General features: G+C 45.6%; 1 long non-coding RNA gene across 1 annotated transcript; it reads left to right on the top strand.

Annotated features, from left to right (window-relative positions):
• Window positions 1-2,737: 2,737 nt before the first annotated feature.
• LOC119232616 (uncharacterized) lies at window positions 2,738-14,845 on the top strand. Its single transcript, XR_005122168.1, has 3 exons — window positions 2,738-3,136; window positions 10,313-10,418; window positions 14,776-14,845. It is a non-coding gene; the product is annotated as an uncharacterized LOC119232616 (long non-coding RNA).
• The last annotated feature ends 451 nt before the right edge of the window (window positions 14,846-15,296 follow it).

Here is a 15,296-nt window from a genome sequence, read left to right as displayed (position 1 = left end):
CTTGGGGCCATGGGGCCCAGGGTAGGGTGTTCTGGCTGTTTCTGACCCTTTTCTGACTTCGGGCAGGCTCTTGGGCCTCAGTGGCCCTGCTTGGGCCAACCCTGTTTGGCCTGGCATTTACCCACGAGGGGATGGGTGAATTTGGGTGCTTGATTTGGGAACTGTATTCTTCCCCTTTTCTTTGTTGCACACTGTATTAAAGATCCTTCCCACTGAAGGTCTTGCACACTAGAGTATGTCTTGTCTTGATGTGGTGGATGGCAGAACCTATTTAGAACAGGCAGGTTTGGGGGTTCTGGGGTGCCCTCACCCTGCCCTGTAACACTTTGCAGTAAAGCAAGTGAGAATGACAAAGGTAAATATCTGCTGGTCACATAGCCGGAGAGAAAACAAAGTAAAATTCTTCTAAGAAGCAAGCGAGGTTGCTGAGTTTAAGAGGGAAGGGGAGAGAGGAAGGGCCAAAGAGGAAAATGTCAGGTACTAATAGGTATTATGAAGGAAAGGTCTGGAAAATAGATTGAGGTTATGGAGGTGCTATTATAGAGTGATGGGGGGGGTACTTTCTTGAGGAGGGGGTTATTCGACAATGACCCAAATGAAGTGACACAGTGGGCGCTTCAAGCAGTGTGAACCTCAAGTGCAAAAGCCCCGACACTGAAAATGTGTCTTATTTTGAGCAAAGTGCATGGGGCCAATGTGTGTGGGGGGGGACGGCGGGGGGGTAGGGAGTGGCATTAAAGCTGAAATATTGGCCTGTTTTTGTCATGGTTATTTGATAACCCGCCATAAAAATGATTCCATTTCCCCTTTGATTTAACACCACCTAAGAAGTCAGCCCTAAGTCTGGGGAAACAAACTGTTCAGCAGCCATGAGGGAAATAGGAAATAAATAAATAAACAAATAAATAAATATTGTACGGACATGGAATCCTAAGCAAAAGAGTCGAACAGAAAAGACCCCCAGAGTGCAGGCAAGTGCACACACTAAACCCATCAAGGCTGTGAAAATGAGGAGCAGTGTCAGGAACAACTTCAAAAGAGAAAAGTCGATCAGATGGAGTAAGATAATTTCACCCAGTTGGAGCAGGTGGTGACAGTTGAAATGGGCCTGTGGATTGGATTCTGACATGGGAACCAAAATGATTTACTCTTGGGATGATGTAGTGGATCCCTGGAATATTTTGGTTAAATATGAAAGAAATACTGTGATGAAAACACAGGAATGTTTCATGTTAAGTTAAATACACAGTAAAGGAGGAATCAGTGTGAGATAGAGTATTTGTGCTGCTGTGAAAGTTCCCTGTGCATTTGAAGTAACTGTAAAGTAAGTTGTAGGGTAAGGAAAAAGTATCAGGCTTTTCTGCCCTCCAGCCATTAAGATAGATGAGGGAACCCTGTGGTCCTGAGTGCATGCCTGATGGCGGGCACCTGGAGTGGGTACACCTGGGCTGAGAGACTGAGTTTATAAGGGCAGCATCATGGGGACACCTGCAGAAGCCAAGAACGAACAGAAGTCGAGAGAAGAAGAGAAGCAGAGAGAACGCCAGAGAACCCATATAGAGTTAGGATTTGCTGGGGGCTGGGAGGACTGCCAGCCTCCCGGCCCCCCAGCACCCCTGCCTGCTGTGTACCTGGTAAATTTAAATAAAAGACCTACAAAAGCCACTGAGGGCTCCAGGACTCTGACTCCTCCTTTACCCGGTCTGCTGGATCAGAAAACCTGCTCAGTGTCTTTCCTGCCCTGACAAAAGTTAATGTCTCTTTGTAGGGTAAGGTAAAAGGTATCAGGCTTTTCTGCCCTTCCGCCATCAGGATAGATGAGGGAGCCCTGTGATCCTGGGTGCATGCCTGATGGCGGGCACCTGAAGTGAGTACACCTGCGCTAAAAGACTGATAATATAAGGGTGGTGCAGCAGAGTGCGGTGGGGTGGTAGTGCGGTGTTAAGGGTGGAGGAGTGGAGTGTACGAAGGAGTGTTGGAGCGACTACAAACCACGGCGAAGAGCATGTGGCTGCTAGAACCGTTCATAAACCTGCTCGGAATGGGTTGGTTGCCTTACACTCTTGAAAAACAAACAAGACATAAATTGTTTATGGAGCAAAGCCCTGACCAGATCCAGTCCATGCAATGTCAGGGGGCTCTGTGTCTCTGTAGGAGCATGTGGGGTAAAGGAGGACGCTCAGGCTTTGCGCCCTTGGCCTCTGTGGCCATCACCTGCAGCCTTGAATGCAGGAGGACTTGGGAGCTGGGCTGGGGGCGCCTGAGGGTAGACACCTGGGGTGCATGTGGGGAGTATGAGTGGGCGCAGCTGGGTCTGGGGCAGAGCATAAAAGGTGGCCTCTCAGAGGCCAGGGTGGGCAGAGGGGTGCGTGAGTACAGTGGGGAGCAGCTGGGAGAGAGGATGCAACAGCTGGGAGAGGAAGACAGAAGAGATGCCAGAGAGAAACTAGAGAGAGAGTAAAGATTTGTCAGGGGCTGAAAGGCCTCCAGCCCTTCAGCCCCCAGCTCCTGCCCCTCAGCCCCTGGCTACCAGCCCAGAGAGCCCAGAGTACAGACTCGCCTGGGAGGGCCTGAGAGGTTGGAGGCCTCCTCCAGGCCTCAAGCCCTCCTGCCTGCCCTGCACCTGGACACCTCACTGCAATGGTGGAGAAAACACTAAAAGCCCAAGAAAGTCACCGGGGGGTCCCCAGGACTCTTTCCCCATCAGCTTAGAGCCATCAAGAACCTGCCCCATAGGGCTGCCATGACAACCGGCCTGGTCTGCAGGACCCAGCGCAGAGGGGTGTGGAGCCTCTCAAGACCTCGGTAGGGACCAAAGTGTGCGGCTCCTCTCTTGTGGGCACCTCTCGACCCCTGTGCAGGGGGAGGACTCTGCACACAGTGGGGAGGCGTTGGACGGACATGTGGGCCCGCTTGGTGCATGGCTGGGGTGAGTGTCCCTTGCAGCTGCCCATGGGGTCCAGGACAAGCCAGAGGCATCGCAGCAGCCAAGAAGGTGGACATGGCCTAGGAGTTGTGGGATGAGACCTTGAAGGGAGGAGGGGACGCCCGCAAGGACCAGCCCAGGACACTGAGCAGCAGACGCCTGGGGAAGAAAGGACCTTGACTCGCCATCCAGGTCTCACCCGGTGCTAAGGTAAGGAAACAACCATGGACTTGGACTCACAATCCCGCCAGTGGCTGGAGACTTGGGCATGTTGCTGCCATGCCTATGGTGCCCTGGGGATGGAGGGGATCGTCTGTAATCCCAGGAGATAAGAATCAGGGGTGGCCTAAAGCAGACTGGTATGAGGTTCTTTGCAGCAGGCAGGAGAGGTCTCAAAAAGCCACTCAGATAAGCCAAAAGCTGGTGGCAATGTTGGGAAGCCCTGAGTGGTTGTTAAGCAGCCCAGGATGCTAAAGGAGCAGCTGAGCATCCTCACATCACCTGTGGGTGAGGCCTGTTCACCTTACAGTAAGGGTGAGGTGTGGAGGAACGTCAGGGGGCGTTTTTGTCAGTGGCTGCTGGTGGAGCCCAGAGAGGCCATGTGTGGAGCTCGCTCTCCGTGGCCCTGACCTGTGTTCACCTACAAAGGGCTGGCCTCAATGCAGGGTCAGCTTGTCAGCGGAGGCCATGAGAGTCGAGTGTGGCAGGGACAGCAGGGAGTACCCCTAGGGTAGGCGATTCCCCACAAAAGTGTAGAACATCACTGACTTCAGAGAGCGCACCTGGGAGTGGGTGCGCTGTGTGGCTTGTGGCTGAGACCACAGTTGGGAGAAGGCCAGGAAGCCTGAGGGTTGCTGGATGTGATGGCAGACCTGAGTGAGCAGTGGCTCCCGCTTGAGAACAGGGCCTGCGGGCAGCAGACTTGAGCGCTCATCTGTTGTTTGCTAATCTTTTCATTTACACCTCAGTGGGTGCTTTCTCTGGGATGAGCTGCATTCTATTGTATTTGTATTGTTGTATTCAGTTACACTGTTCACGTTTGTGGGTCATGGCTACAAAGTTCATAGTGGCCAAGGGAAACCTAGGTGTAGATTCTGGGGTAGGGGGAGGGAAACAAGGCAGGATTAAGGGATGAGTGAAGATTGCTCAGGCCTTTCCACGGAAGGCCTTTGTGGCTGGAACCTGCAGCTGTGAAAACAAGAGGCCCTTGGGAGTGTGGGCTCCAGGTACACTGCCTGAGGATGGACACCTGGAATGTGGAGTGGGCATGCATAAGAGGGCACACCTGAGCCTTGGAGGCTGAGGACATAAGGGCAGAGACACAGAAAAGAGCAGAAGAGGACCATGCAGCAGAGAACAGCTGAAACTAAGGTACGGGGGGAGGAGGAGAGAGCCCCAAGGTGGAGGACCCTGGGCAGGCTGCAGGCCCCACTCATGGGGCCCCAGTTGGCTGGGTTTCACTCCCTTGCTCTTCATTCTGTCTTAAATGTTAATCATGCTAGGTAAAGGATTCTAGGCTGAAATTTTTCTGAGTACTTAAAATATCTCTTGCCATTCCCTTCTCAGCTATAAAATTTCTGAAAAGTCCATGGATATTCCTATTGGTGTTTCTTTATTGGTTGCTCTTTTTTCTTTTGATGCCTTTGGTATTCTGTCCTTGTTGTTTTCAGCAGTTTTATTATAATGTGTCTTGGAGCGTCCGTGTTATTGGTACTATTTTGTTGATCTAATTGGGTCTCTTGGATCAGGATATCTAGTTCATTTTCCAGGTTGAGAGGGTTCTCAGCAACTATTTAAAATAAACTTTCTAAGCCTTTCTCTCTTTTCTTCTGGAACTCTCATAAGAATGTTATTTCTCTTTAGGTTACCCCCAAAATTTCTTATACTATGTCCGCTAAAATTTTTTTCTGTGTATGTTCTCCAACATTGTGTTTTCAAGCTTACTAATTTTCTCCATTGCTTGAATTTGTGTTTGTCTAATGTATTTTTTAAATCAGTTGTAGTATTAGATCAGCTAGTTCTAAATTTTTTTAAAGATTTATTTATGCATACAAGAACTGGGATGTAAGCCAGAGGTATGGGGTGGTGGGTGAGAGGATTCACCAGAGACAGAGTGGGGAGCACAGCAGGCAGATCTACTGAAATACACTGCTGAGGGGAGCAGCAGGCAAGACAGGAGAGGTCTGCTGCGCCATGTAAGTTGCTCCCTGGCCTGCTGGAAATTGAACTTGTGCTGCAGTGGCTGGCAATAGCTTGATAGTGCTATCTTTAATCCCTGCACCACCAGGGAGGCCCCAATTCTAAGTTTAAGACTCTTTTTTTTTCCTATTCCTGTCCTATATTAATTGGTTTTTGCTTGTTTTTTTAATCCAGCAAGCATTGTTGGAACCTTAAGTTCTTTAGGCACATTCCTCGGTTGTGGTTGATTGAGACTTGTTGGAGCAAAAAAACCCCAAGACATTTGTGGTATATTCTGTCTCTTCATTTTTGGTTTTTATGGGTTGCAGTGGGGGATAACAGACTGCTGCTTTTGCACCTATTCAGATGACTGAAGAGCTGGTACTGACAAGGGAGTACAAGTAGAAAGGAACCAGTGCAGGTGAGCACTATAGGGTTGCCTCCAGTAAGCATAAAAGACTCAAGCTTCCTGCTCTGCTGTGGGTACCAGAGTTGTGTGGTGGGATCTATAGTAATTCCCTCCCTCAGACCAACTCTTTGAACTAAATGTCTCATATAGTCTTTTTTTTTTTAAGATTTATTTTTATTGTACAAGAATGGGGGTAGAGGCCAGATTCGTGGGAGAGTGAGAGGATCCACCAGAGACAGAGCGGGGAACAGAACAGGCAGACTGACAAAATACACTCCTGAGGGGAGCAGCGGGCACAACAGGAGAGGTCTGCTGCGCCATGTGGGACCCTTGCCGGCATCCAGGATCGAACTGGTGATACAGAGGCTGTAGAGAGCTTCACAGCACGGTGCTCAACCTCCTGCACCACCAGGGGAGGCCCTCATCTTATAGTCTTAATGCCAGCCTCAACCTCTATAATCTCTACCTGGTGCTCAAGGGCAGCCTAGTCAAGACAGGGCCTCAACCTGGCATTTGATCACTTTGCTTTTCCAGTACAGAGATTTACCCTGGGTGATTGCTCCTGTTGTTAATATCCAGGTGCTTAAATCTGCTTAGTGAAAGTATTCAGTTGTCTCATTTTTGGCCCTGGCTGTGGGCTAAGGCAGATTCTTCAAATATCACAGCCTCTGTAGATAATAGCCTCTTCTATGAGAAGATGCAAGTGATCTGACCCGGAACTCCCTGTTGAATCAGATTCCTGCTGTTTTACTTTGGGAACCTCAGGCTCAAATCAGTAATCATTTCTCAGTACCCCTGCTCCTATAGTTATCCAGTAGTGTGCCCTCTGTCTTATATGACAACTCTGAGCACCCCTTGTTTGGTGTAGTGCCAGGTCTCATGTGCTCCTGCGTCAACAACTGTAGGAGGTTCCTTACAGCAACCACTCCTCCCTCTTGTGAATTCTGCCCCAATATCACTGCAAACACAGACCATTGTTCCTGATGTATGCAGAAGTGGTTCCTTTGATCATTTGGTGCTTATTGACTTTGTTCTACTGCAATCCAGTTGTGAGTATGTGGTGAAGGAGAGCCTGGCATCTTCACTCTGCCTCCATCTTGCTGGACTTCTATTAAAATGCTCTCATATGAACTAACTTCGATTTTAGGAAGATCACTTTGGCTTCTGGGTTTATTCAATAACATGGTGTTAATGGGTGCATGGAGAAGAGGAGCTATGTCCATGCTTACAGTGAGAAGATGAGGGGAGTGGTAGGTCAGATCAATTGCTAAGTTAAGGCATATGAACATATTTATTGACAGTGGAGACCCATTAAAGATTTTAAAGAAGGTTTTAGTAGGAAATAGATTACTTAGATTGGGGAACATGAAGAATTCCTAAAATTTCAAGCCAATGTTTTTTTTTTTTTTTTCTGGAGAGAGTCTAATTTCTATGCAATGTCAAAGTTGGCTGAGACTTTGAAAAAAAGGCCAAGAATCACTGATTTAGCATTTCAAGCCTATATGACCAACAAATGGTAGTAGCATTAAAGAAAAAAGGCATCCCAAAGGCAAGAAGTAAGGAGGATGGGGTGGGGGTGGCAGTGGGGGCAGGGAAGTTGTTGTTGATGATCACAAAAGATCTATTGATTTTAATCTGCTGTAAATGGCACTTTCAGTGGGTATTAGAGATGGAGAACTCCATGCTTCAGAGACTGAACTGAACAAGGCTATAGCCACAGATTGGGGTGACACCTCCATCATAAGCCAGGAGTCACGATATTGAGTGACACTGTCAAAGAAAAACAGAAAAGGGGGCCAAGGACAGATCTTGGAACATTTGTCTACTGTGCTTTTTCCTAAGTGCTTTCTGACAGATTATTTTTCTCTACACAGGAAATTCACATTTTCAACTTTAGTTCCTAAAGTACATTAAATCACACTTTGGCTTCTGAGGGGATAAGCATAATGACTACTTATGTGGTTCACTTCTCATCTAAGGAAATTATCTTTTCAAAATGATCAGGTGCTCCTGACCCAGTTCAAAAGAGTGTGGGTATTTTTGAGCTAAGTTAGGAAGCATGTAGGATAATTGTTAGCACTCATAGGTCCTAATTTTTGCCTGGTGTTGAAATCTCAAGAACCCACAGAATTCCCTTCTCCCTGGGGAAGAAAGAAATTATACATGTTACCTTTTCCTGATCATGCCAAGAAAACAGCTTAAAATATTTGGGTAGATTGCAAATTGATAGCTGCTGTCCAGAATCAATAGTCATAACTCAGTTATACTATTGTATAGACATATCCAAAAGCATAGATGACATTTTCCCAAGAGTCTCTGTGATTTTTGTGTGGGTACATTATTTCAGGTAGAAATGAGCACCAATTCTAATCTGTCATACCCAGAAACTATCTAGTAGTCAACATTATGGAACTTTGCAGAAGCAGTAAAATGCCTGTAAGTGTTCATTTCTGGTTTCCATAGCTAACATGTATTGAATTCTTACTTGCATGGATAAAGGCCATATAGTTATTACTCAATCTCCACAAAATTTCCATAAGATAAATTCTGCTAATGGGTCTCATTTTATAAATGCAGAATTTGAGGCTGAGTGAGCAAAGTGTAGGTTTCTAAACTGCAGACTCTTCCTGCCTTAATATGGAACAGGACCCATCTGAAGCCTTTCTTATGGCCATGATCAGGCGGTGGCCCTGGGATATTCATCCAAGGGGAGAGTAGGAGATAGTGTCAAGAGGGAATACCCTTAGCAGCAGGTTGCACTATAACTCTGCTTATCTGTGCCATTTTGCAGAATTCTTCCACCTGACTCTGACCCTTACCTATCTGAATCTTAATGTCCTCGCTTCAGTGAACTTCATACATTGTTGGCCTCCGTTAGGATGCAGCTCAGTTTGGCCCACCACCTGAAGAAGTTGGAACTCAGGTAAAGAAGGGAGCCAGATTAGCTGCACCACTTGAGGTGAGGCCAGTTCTAAAAGGAACACACTTCAGCTGGAGGAGGCTTGCTCAGGCAGACAGAGCAAATACTAGCCAACTGGGAAAGGAGTTGTTCCCCCAGGTGAGAATTGAATATTGAACAAGATTAGGAGAGGGAGCAAGTAAAGGGGAAAGGTCAGACATTTTAGTGCTAATGGTTCAACCCAGAATTTTAGGAATTTACTGATAAGAAGGTAGCCAGAGGTTGAGCAATCCAAGAAGAGTTAATATTTAAGGGCCTCCCTGGTGGTGCTAGGGGTTAAGCGCCACACTATGAAGAAATCCACAGCCTCTGCTGCATGATTTCAACCCCTGGCCGGCCAGGGAGCAACCCCCATGGCGCAGCAGACCTCTCCTGACTCACCCGCTGCTCCCCTCAGCAGTGTTCTTTGGTCTGTCTGCCTGTTCTGTTCCCCACTCTGTCTCTGGTGAATCCTCTCACCACCACCCCCTCCTTCACACACATACACACCTCTGGCCTGTACCCCAGCTCTTGTATGCATAAATAAAAATAAATCTTTTTTTAAAAAGTTAATATTTAAGTACCAGGACAGGTGTCAGGGTGTGACCTTTCTCCATCACCACTCCCTGCTAGGGGTTGAAATATGCTTCCCTAAAATTAACCTGTTGAAGTCTGAAGTCCCAGCACCTTTTAACGTGCTCTTATTTAGAAATAGGGTCCTCACAGATATCACTGGTTAAGTTAGGATGAATCATTAAGGTGGGCTCTAATCCTCATAAAAAGGTGATATTTGACAAAGACACAGGAAGAATGTTCATGTGAAGAGGAAGTCAGAGTTCAGTGATATTTCTGCATACCAAAGATGCCTAGAGAACCCCGAGGCTAGGGGAAAGGCTGGAATAGTACTGAGAAAGAGCCAATGCTGACACCTTGATCTCAGACTTCCAGCTTCCAGAACTGTGAGACAATAGCATTTCTGCTGTTGAGGCCTCACAGTTTGTGGTACTTGGTTACTGAAGTCCTAGAAAACTAAAATACCCCTTCCTCTAAAATGTAGATCTGTCCTATTCTGCTTGGTCTAGTCCTAATTTCCTGAATCAAGGCCTAAAAGAAGGTGGAGCTGTGAAGTTTTTCAATCAAAATGTCTGCTACAGAGTTTTCCAGGCACACAGAGATCACTGGAACGCACACAGAGGGGTTGCCTGGGGACCTCCAGGCCTGCCTTGAGTCGCGAGGGCACTCTGTTCTGTGTGTTCTGTGGATTTAGGAAAGGGGTCTCCAGGGTAGAGTTGGGTGCTAATGCTCTTGATGGATCAAGCTATTCAACCCAAATCTAAAGCATGGATTTTTGCTTAGCCTAGCTTCTTAAAGTCTTTGTTCACAGCCTCTTTCCCCATCACCTTCATGAGACGATGCCTTTAGTCACCTGATGAAGACAGCAGGTTTCCATGGTTACCTCCAAGCATATAACAAGGTGTCATTCCTAGGAGGCCTCAGGATTAAGCAAATAATAAGAAAGGGCCTCAGGCACAAAAATAACCTAATCTAATGATGAGAATGGGGTCGAGGGGGCAACTGTGTCTAGGAATCAAATCAGAAGACCTGTTGTTGCAGCTGGGCATGAAGGCAGAGCAGCCATGCTCCTTAGTGCTACTGTCTGCTGGATCCTGAGACCATCCTCTGAACTAAGTGCCACATCAAGCACTTTATGGGTATCATCTCTTTTCATTCCTCACTCACAAAATCCACTTAATTTTATACAAGAAAGAACTGAGCTTGTGTGATTTGTTGAAGTAAGGATTCAAAACAGTAGAGTAAGGATTCAAAACAGGCACTGATTATCTCCCATCTCTCCCTCCAGATCTGCTTTCTGCCCTTGTCCACTTCAGAGGCTGACCTGCATAGCTGCGCCAACTGCCTCCTTGCCCCCTGGCTCCAGGAAGACCTGTCAGTAGAAGCCCCCACAGGTAAGGGAGAGAGGACACTTTCAGCTGGTTGTGCTACAGAGGAGCCATCTCTGCAGAATACTCTCCTTCCATTTCCTCCCTCTGTGTCTTTGAGTCTAGGGCTGCTATTTCAGGCCCTTGTGGTTGCCCAACATCTGCTCATATGTAGTAAACCCCTTTATAATAAGTCCTTTAATTATCCTTCTTGTGGGGCTCTGGCTGCTACACTAGGCTGATCCATTGCTGAAGACTTTGTCTTTAATTGTAATGCCATACTTTCCCCTATTCCGAGTGAGTGTGATGGTGTTGGGTCCCAGAGTGTTGGTTCAGTGCTTCTAAAACCCTGCTAAAGGCCTCCCCAGTGGCACAGCAGTTTGATCACAGCTCTGTGAAGCTGTCCCGCAGCGTCTGTGGCGCCGGTTCAATTCCCACCTGGCCCAGGGAGATCCCCACGTAGTGCGACAGACATTTCCTGTCTCTCCCACTGTTCCCCTCAGCAGTGTATTTCAGTCAGTCTGCCTGTTCTGTTTCCCACTCTGCCTCTGGTGAATCCTCTCACCCTCCTGCACCTCTGGCCTGTACCCCAGTGTTAGTACAAATAAATGTTTAAAAAAAAATAAAACCCTGCTAAGCATAAGATTGGTCCCTAAGACTTGGGGTTTCAAGAAAGAGGCGCTGAAACTGAGTTGGGTGCCCAATGGCTATAGGTGTGGGGAGAGGGCCACAGAACAGCCTAGAGAATTAAGCAGGGTGAGATCTTACACTCACCTATAAAGATTCAGTTCCCACATGGTCCTTCTTGTCCTGGCAACTCTACAGTAATGAGCTTCTCCAGTGAGTATGCCTAACTGTACTTGTTAAGTGAATAGCCACAAGACTAGTCTTATTTCTGACACTAGCTGGATTTCATGTGTTTCCAGAATCACTTCAAATAAATTGAATACCAATTCAACCCTAACCCTAACTACCCTGAAATTCTCTAATTTGCTATGGCAGTTCATAGAACCCCGGGAAGTGCTATATTTATGATACTATTTTATTATAACAAAAGAATACAAGGCAAATCAGTTAAGGAAAGAGATGTAAAGGCAGAGTCCAGGAAGTGTCCAAAGGTGGAGCTTTGGTCACGCTCTCCCAGTGCAAACATGCCGCCCTGACCACATGTGTGTCAATACACACAGTGTTGCCAACATGGGTCATTTACTCAAGCATTTGGTATCTAGAGTCTTTTTGAGGCTTGATCACATACAACCCACATGACCAACCTTTAGTCTCTTCCCCTTCTGGAGGTCAGAACTGAGATGGTGTAACCCAAAGCCTCCATCATAAATCACATTGTTAGCATGTCCAGTGACCAAAGCTCCCAGGCAAACATAGAAACTCTTTATCAACCAGAACATTCCAAGGGCCTTTTGATAACCTCTCAGTAGGTGAGAGCAAAGGCTGAACTTCTCTTGGGTAAGGTTAGGTCTTCATTACCCGGCAATTTCATTCCTTTAGAACATCATTCCTTTATTCCATGAGACCACTCCGCTTGGCTGTATTCCTGATGCTTGTCTCTCTTGGCCAGCACTATTCAGAGTGGGCACTATTCATGTGTTTATCATAGTTTGGAATGAGGCTAAAGAGATTCTTGGTATACTCTCTGATGATCTCAGCAGATCTTATCTGTTGCAGGATTCACTACTGAAACCACCATCCCTGTCACTGTGGAGGCAGATTCCATTGCTGGGAATGGAATCTGCTTTACAAAAATCTTCCTTTTTGTAGCACTGGGGGCAATAGTCCACAATTTCCCTCTAAATGCTCTTGCACAAAATGATTATTGTCACTTGGGGAGTTGTGGCATCTCACTTTGTCAGTGATGTGAACATGTTCTCTGTTCTACTTTTATTCTATCACCTACCACATTACATGTTTGCTTCCTCCCCTAGTGACAGGCCTCCTGTCTTTTTCTTCTACCTTTAGTGCCTACCATGTGCTGGTTTCTCACAGGCATTCTGTAAATGAACTCCAATTCATCTGCTCAGAAACATCATTGTATTTAGTTTCATTACATAAGAACTAGCAGCAATACCTCTGGCTGCATGCCTGCCTATTCTTTACTAATAATAACTCACTTATTTGGAAAATTTATCCTGTTTACAAATATTCTCTCTCTTAACCTTTGTACCTGTTAGATAGGTGCTCTTACTATCACGTGAACACACGAAAACACACAGAAGAAGACAGCAAAACCTACGGGGACGTAGGTTTTCTAACCCCACTCCCACCTTGCCCCCAGATCTATTGGTGTGAAAGCACCAAATCCTCACTATTTCATAAGGAATTGGGGCAGTCTATGCAATTGATCTATGCAATTGGCAGGTTGTTTACTGATAGGGATTTAGACTGAGATCAGATTTAGAATTAAGAATGAGATAAGATACAAGATTTTTTTTTTTAAGATTTATTTATGCATACAAGAGCTGGGGTACAGGCCAGAGATGCAGTGGGTGAGAGGATTCACCAGAGACAGAGTGGGGAGCAGAACAGGCAGATTGACCGAAGTACACTGCTGAGGGGAGCAGCCGGTGAGTCAGGAGAGGTCTGCCTCGCCATGTGGGATTCTCGCCGGCCGGGGATCGAACTCATGCTGCAGAGGTTACCGATTGCTTCATAGTGGGGTGCTTAACCCCTTGTACCACCAGGGAGGCCAAGATTTTGAATAATCTGTGCATTGAAGTAGAAGCTAGTGATTATGATTGTGAATGTACTAGAAGTAGAGAAAAATAGTTTGTTTTAAGGCAGTAGAAAGCCACTGCAAGTACATAGGGTGAAAGAGTCATTAAATGTATAAGTAAACTATAAGCTGAAACATTTCTGTGTGTTATTTTTTCTAGCTACAAAAGAAAAGGGAAATTTTATTGGAATGTTGTGAGGTAATTTGAAAGTTGAGAGGATATTAGGGGAGATCAAGGAGGCTAAAGGAGACAGAAAGGAATCTGGCACTTCCAAAATGTCTTGGTAGTAAAAACTGCTAACTATCACACTTATGGTTTTTCCCATCTCTGTCATTCCAGACAAGATTCAAAGACTGAGAGAGAGTTTTGTTGGCAATTTTTTGTTGACCCAGCATATTCAGACTAGGAGTAAATCAATTTGATAATGTACTAAAAAATACATATTTAATATATTAACATATATGAAGTATAAGTACATAAGTATAAGTATACTATATAATAAAATATACATTTGCATTTATGAGCCACATGTATCACCTTGTTTGTAAAATAAAATGCATGTATTTTTTAAATTTAAAAGAACATAGAATATATGCAAGCAGGTGCATTTTCACTTCTACAATCATGAAAGACAATTTCTTTTAATAGGGAGTGCTAATAAGTAAAGGCAGAGTCAGTCTTAGTTAACTGAAATTCTTTTAATACATGTGAGTTGAAAAACCATGCGCATGTTTCTCATTTATTTCACACTATTACCACACAATACCTCTGACACCAGATGTGTGGGTTTTTCACATATCAAGCAATTTTTTTAAAGATTTATTTATGCATACAAGAACTGGGTTGTTGGCCAGAGCTAGGGGGGTGGGGGGAGGTGAAAGGATTCACCAGAGACAGGGTGGTGAGTAGAACAGGCAGATGAACTGAAATACACTGCTGAGGAGAGCAGCGGGTAAGACAGGAGAGGTCTGCTGTGCAATGTGGGTTAGCTCCCTGGCCTCTGGGGATCAAACTTGTTCTGCAGTGGCTGGCCATAGCTTGTTAGTGCTGTCTTTAACCCCTGCACCCCCGGAGAGGCCCATAAGTCAAGCAATTTCTAATAACAGCCTGGTATCCTACAATTCATTTCAGTTCTGACATTACTTATGTGGCATTAGCATTGGATCCCGAAGCTTACGGGCTCAACCCCACAAAACAGAGGACTTGGCAACTTCACATGCCATGTTTCATGTCCCAGGTTGTTGTTACTGGTATTTCTGACCAACCACCTATAAGCTGGGGGGTCCCATGACTCTTTTGGGCTTGATAATTTCCTAGAATGTATCACAGAACTCAAGAAACTACCATCTGATGTTTACTGGTTTATTAAACAATTTAGTGAAGGATATGAATGAACAACAGATAAAGAGATACCTAGGTAAAATTTAGAAGTGTTCTAAGTGCATGAGCCCTCCATGGAATTGGGGTGCACCACCCTCCCTGCATCTGATGTGCTAAGCAACTCAGAAGCTCTCTGAATCCTGTATTATTGGGACTTTTATGGAGGCTTCATCATGTAGGCCTGATTGATTATTAACTCAATTTCCAGTCCCTCTTCCCTCTCTAGAAAACGGATGCTGGGTCTAAAATTTTCAAGTTTCTAATTATTTTTTCAGGTGACCAGCCTTGATCCAGGAGCTCTTGAAGAGTCACCAAATGAGAACAAAAGACATTCCTATTGGGGCCTCCCTGTTAAAGACACAGCATATTTAACCTTGTTAAAGACACAGCTCTATCAAGCTATCACCAGCCGCTGCAGCACTAATTCGATCCCTGCCTGGCCAGGGAGCAACCCACATGGTGCAGCAGATCTTTCCTATCTCTCCTGCTGCTCCCCTCAGCAGTGTATTTCAGCAGATCTGCCTGTTCTGCCCCCTCTTTCTCTGGTGAATCCTCTCACCCCCTCCCCTGCACCTCTGGTCTACACCCCAGTTCTTGTATGCATAAATAAATCTTTAAAAAAAAAAAAAAGACATTCCTATCACCCGGGATATTGCAGATGATTTAGGACTTCAGTGTCAGACCCTCCTATCACTCAAGAAATGATGAAAATTTTAGGTAACAGTTATATTTCTTATTATAACCATATAATATTTCTTACTATGTAGATTATTATTTCACAGCATATTATTTCTAT

Source organism: Talpa occidentalis, unplaced genomic scaffold (genome assembly GCF_014898055.3).
Source record: "Talpa occidentalis isolate TD23 unplaced genomic scaffold, MPIMG_talOcc4v2.1 talOcc4.7, whole genome shotgun sequence".
Taxonomy (NCBI): Eukaryota; Metazoa; Chordata; class Mammalia; order Eulipotyphla; family Talpidae; genus Talpa; species Talpa occidentalis.
The sequence above is the reverse complement of the archived record's forward strand: the minus strand, read 5'-3'. Positions and strand labels throughout refer to the sequence as shown.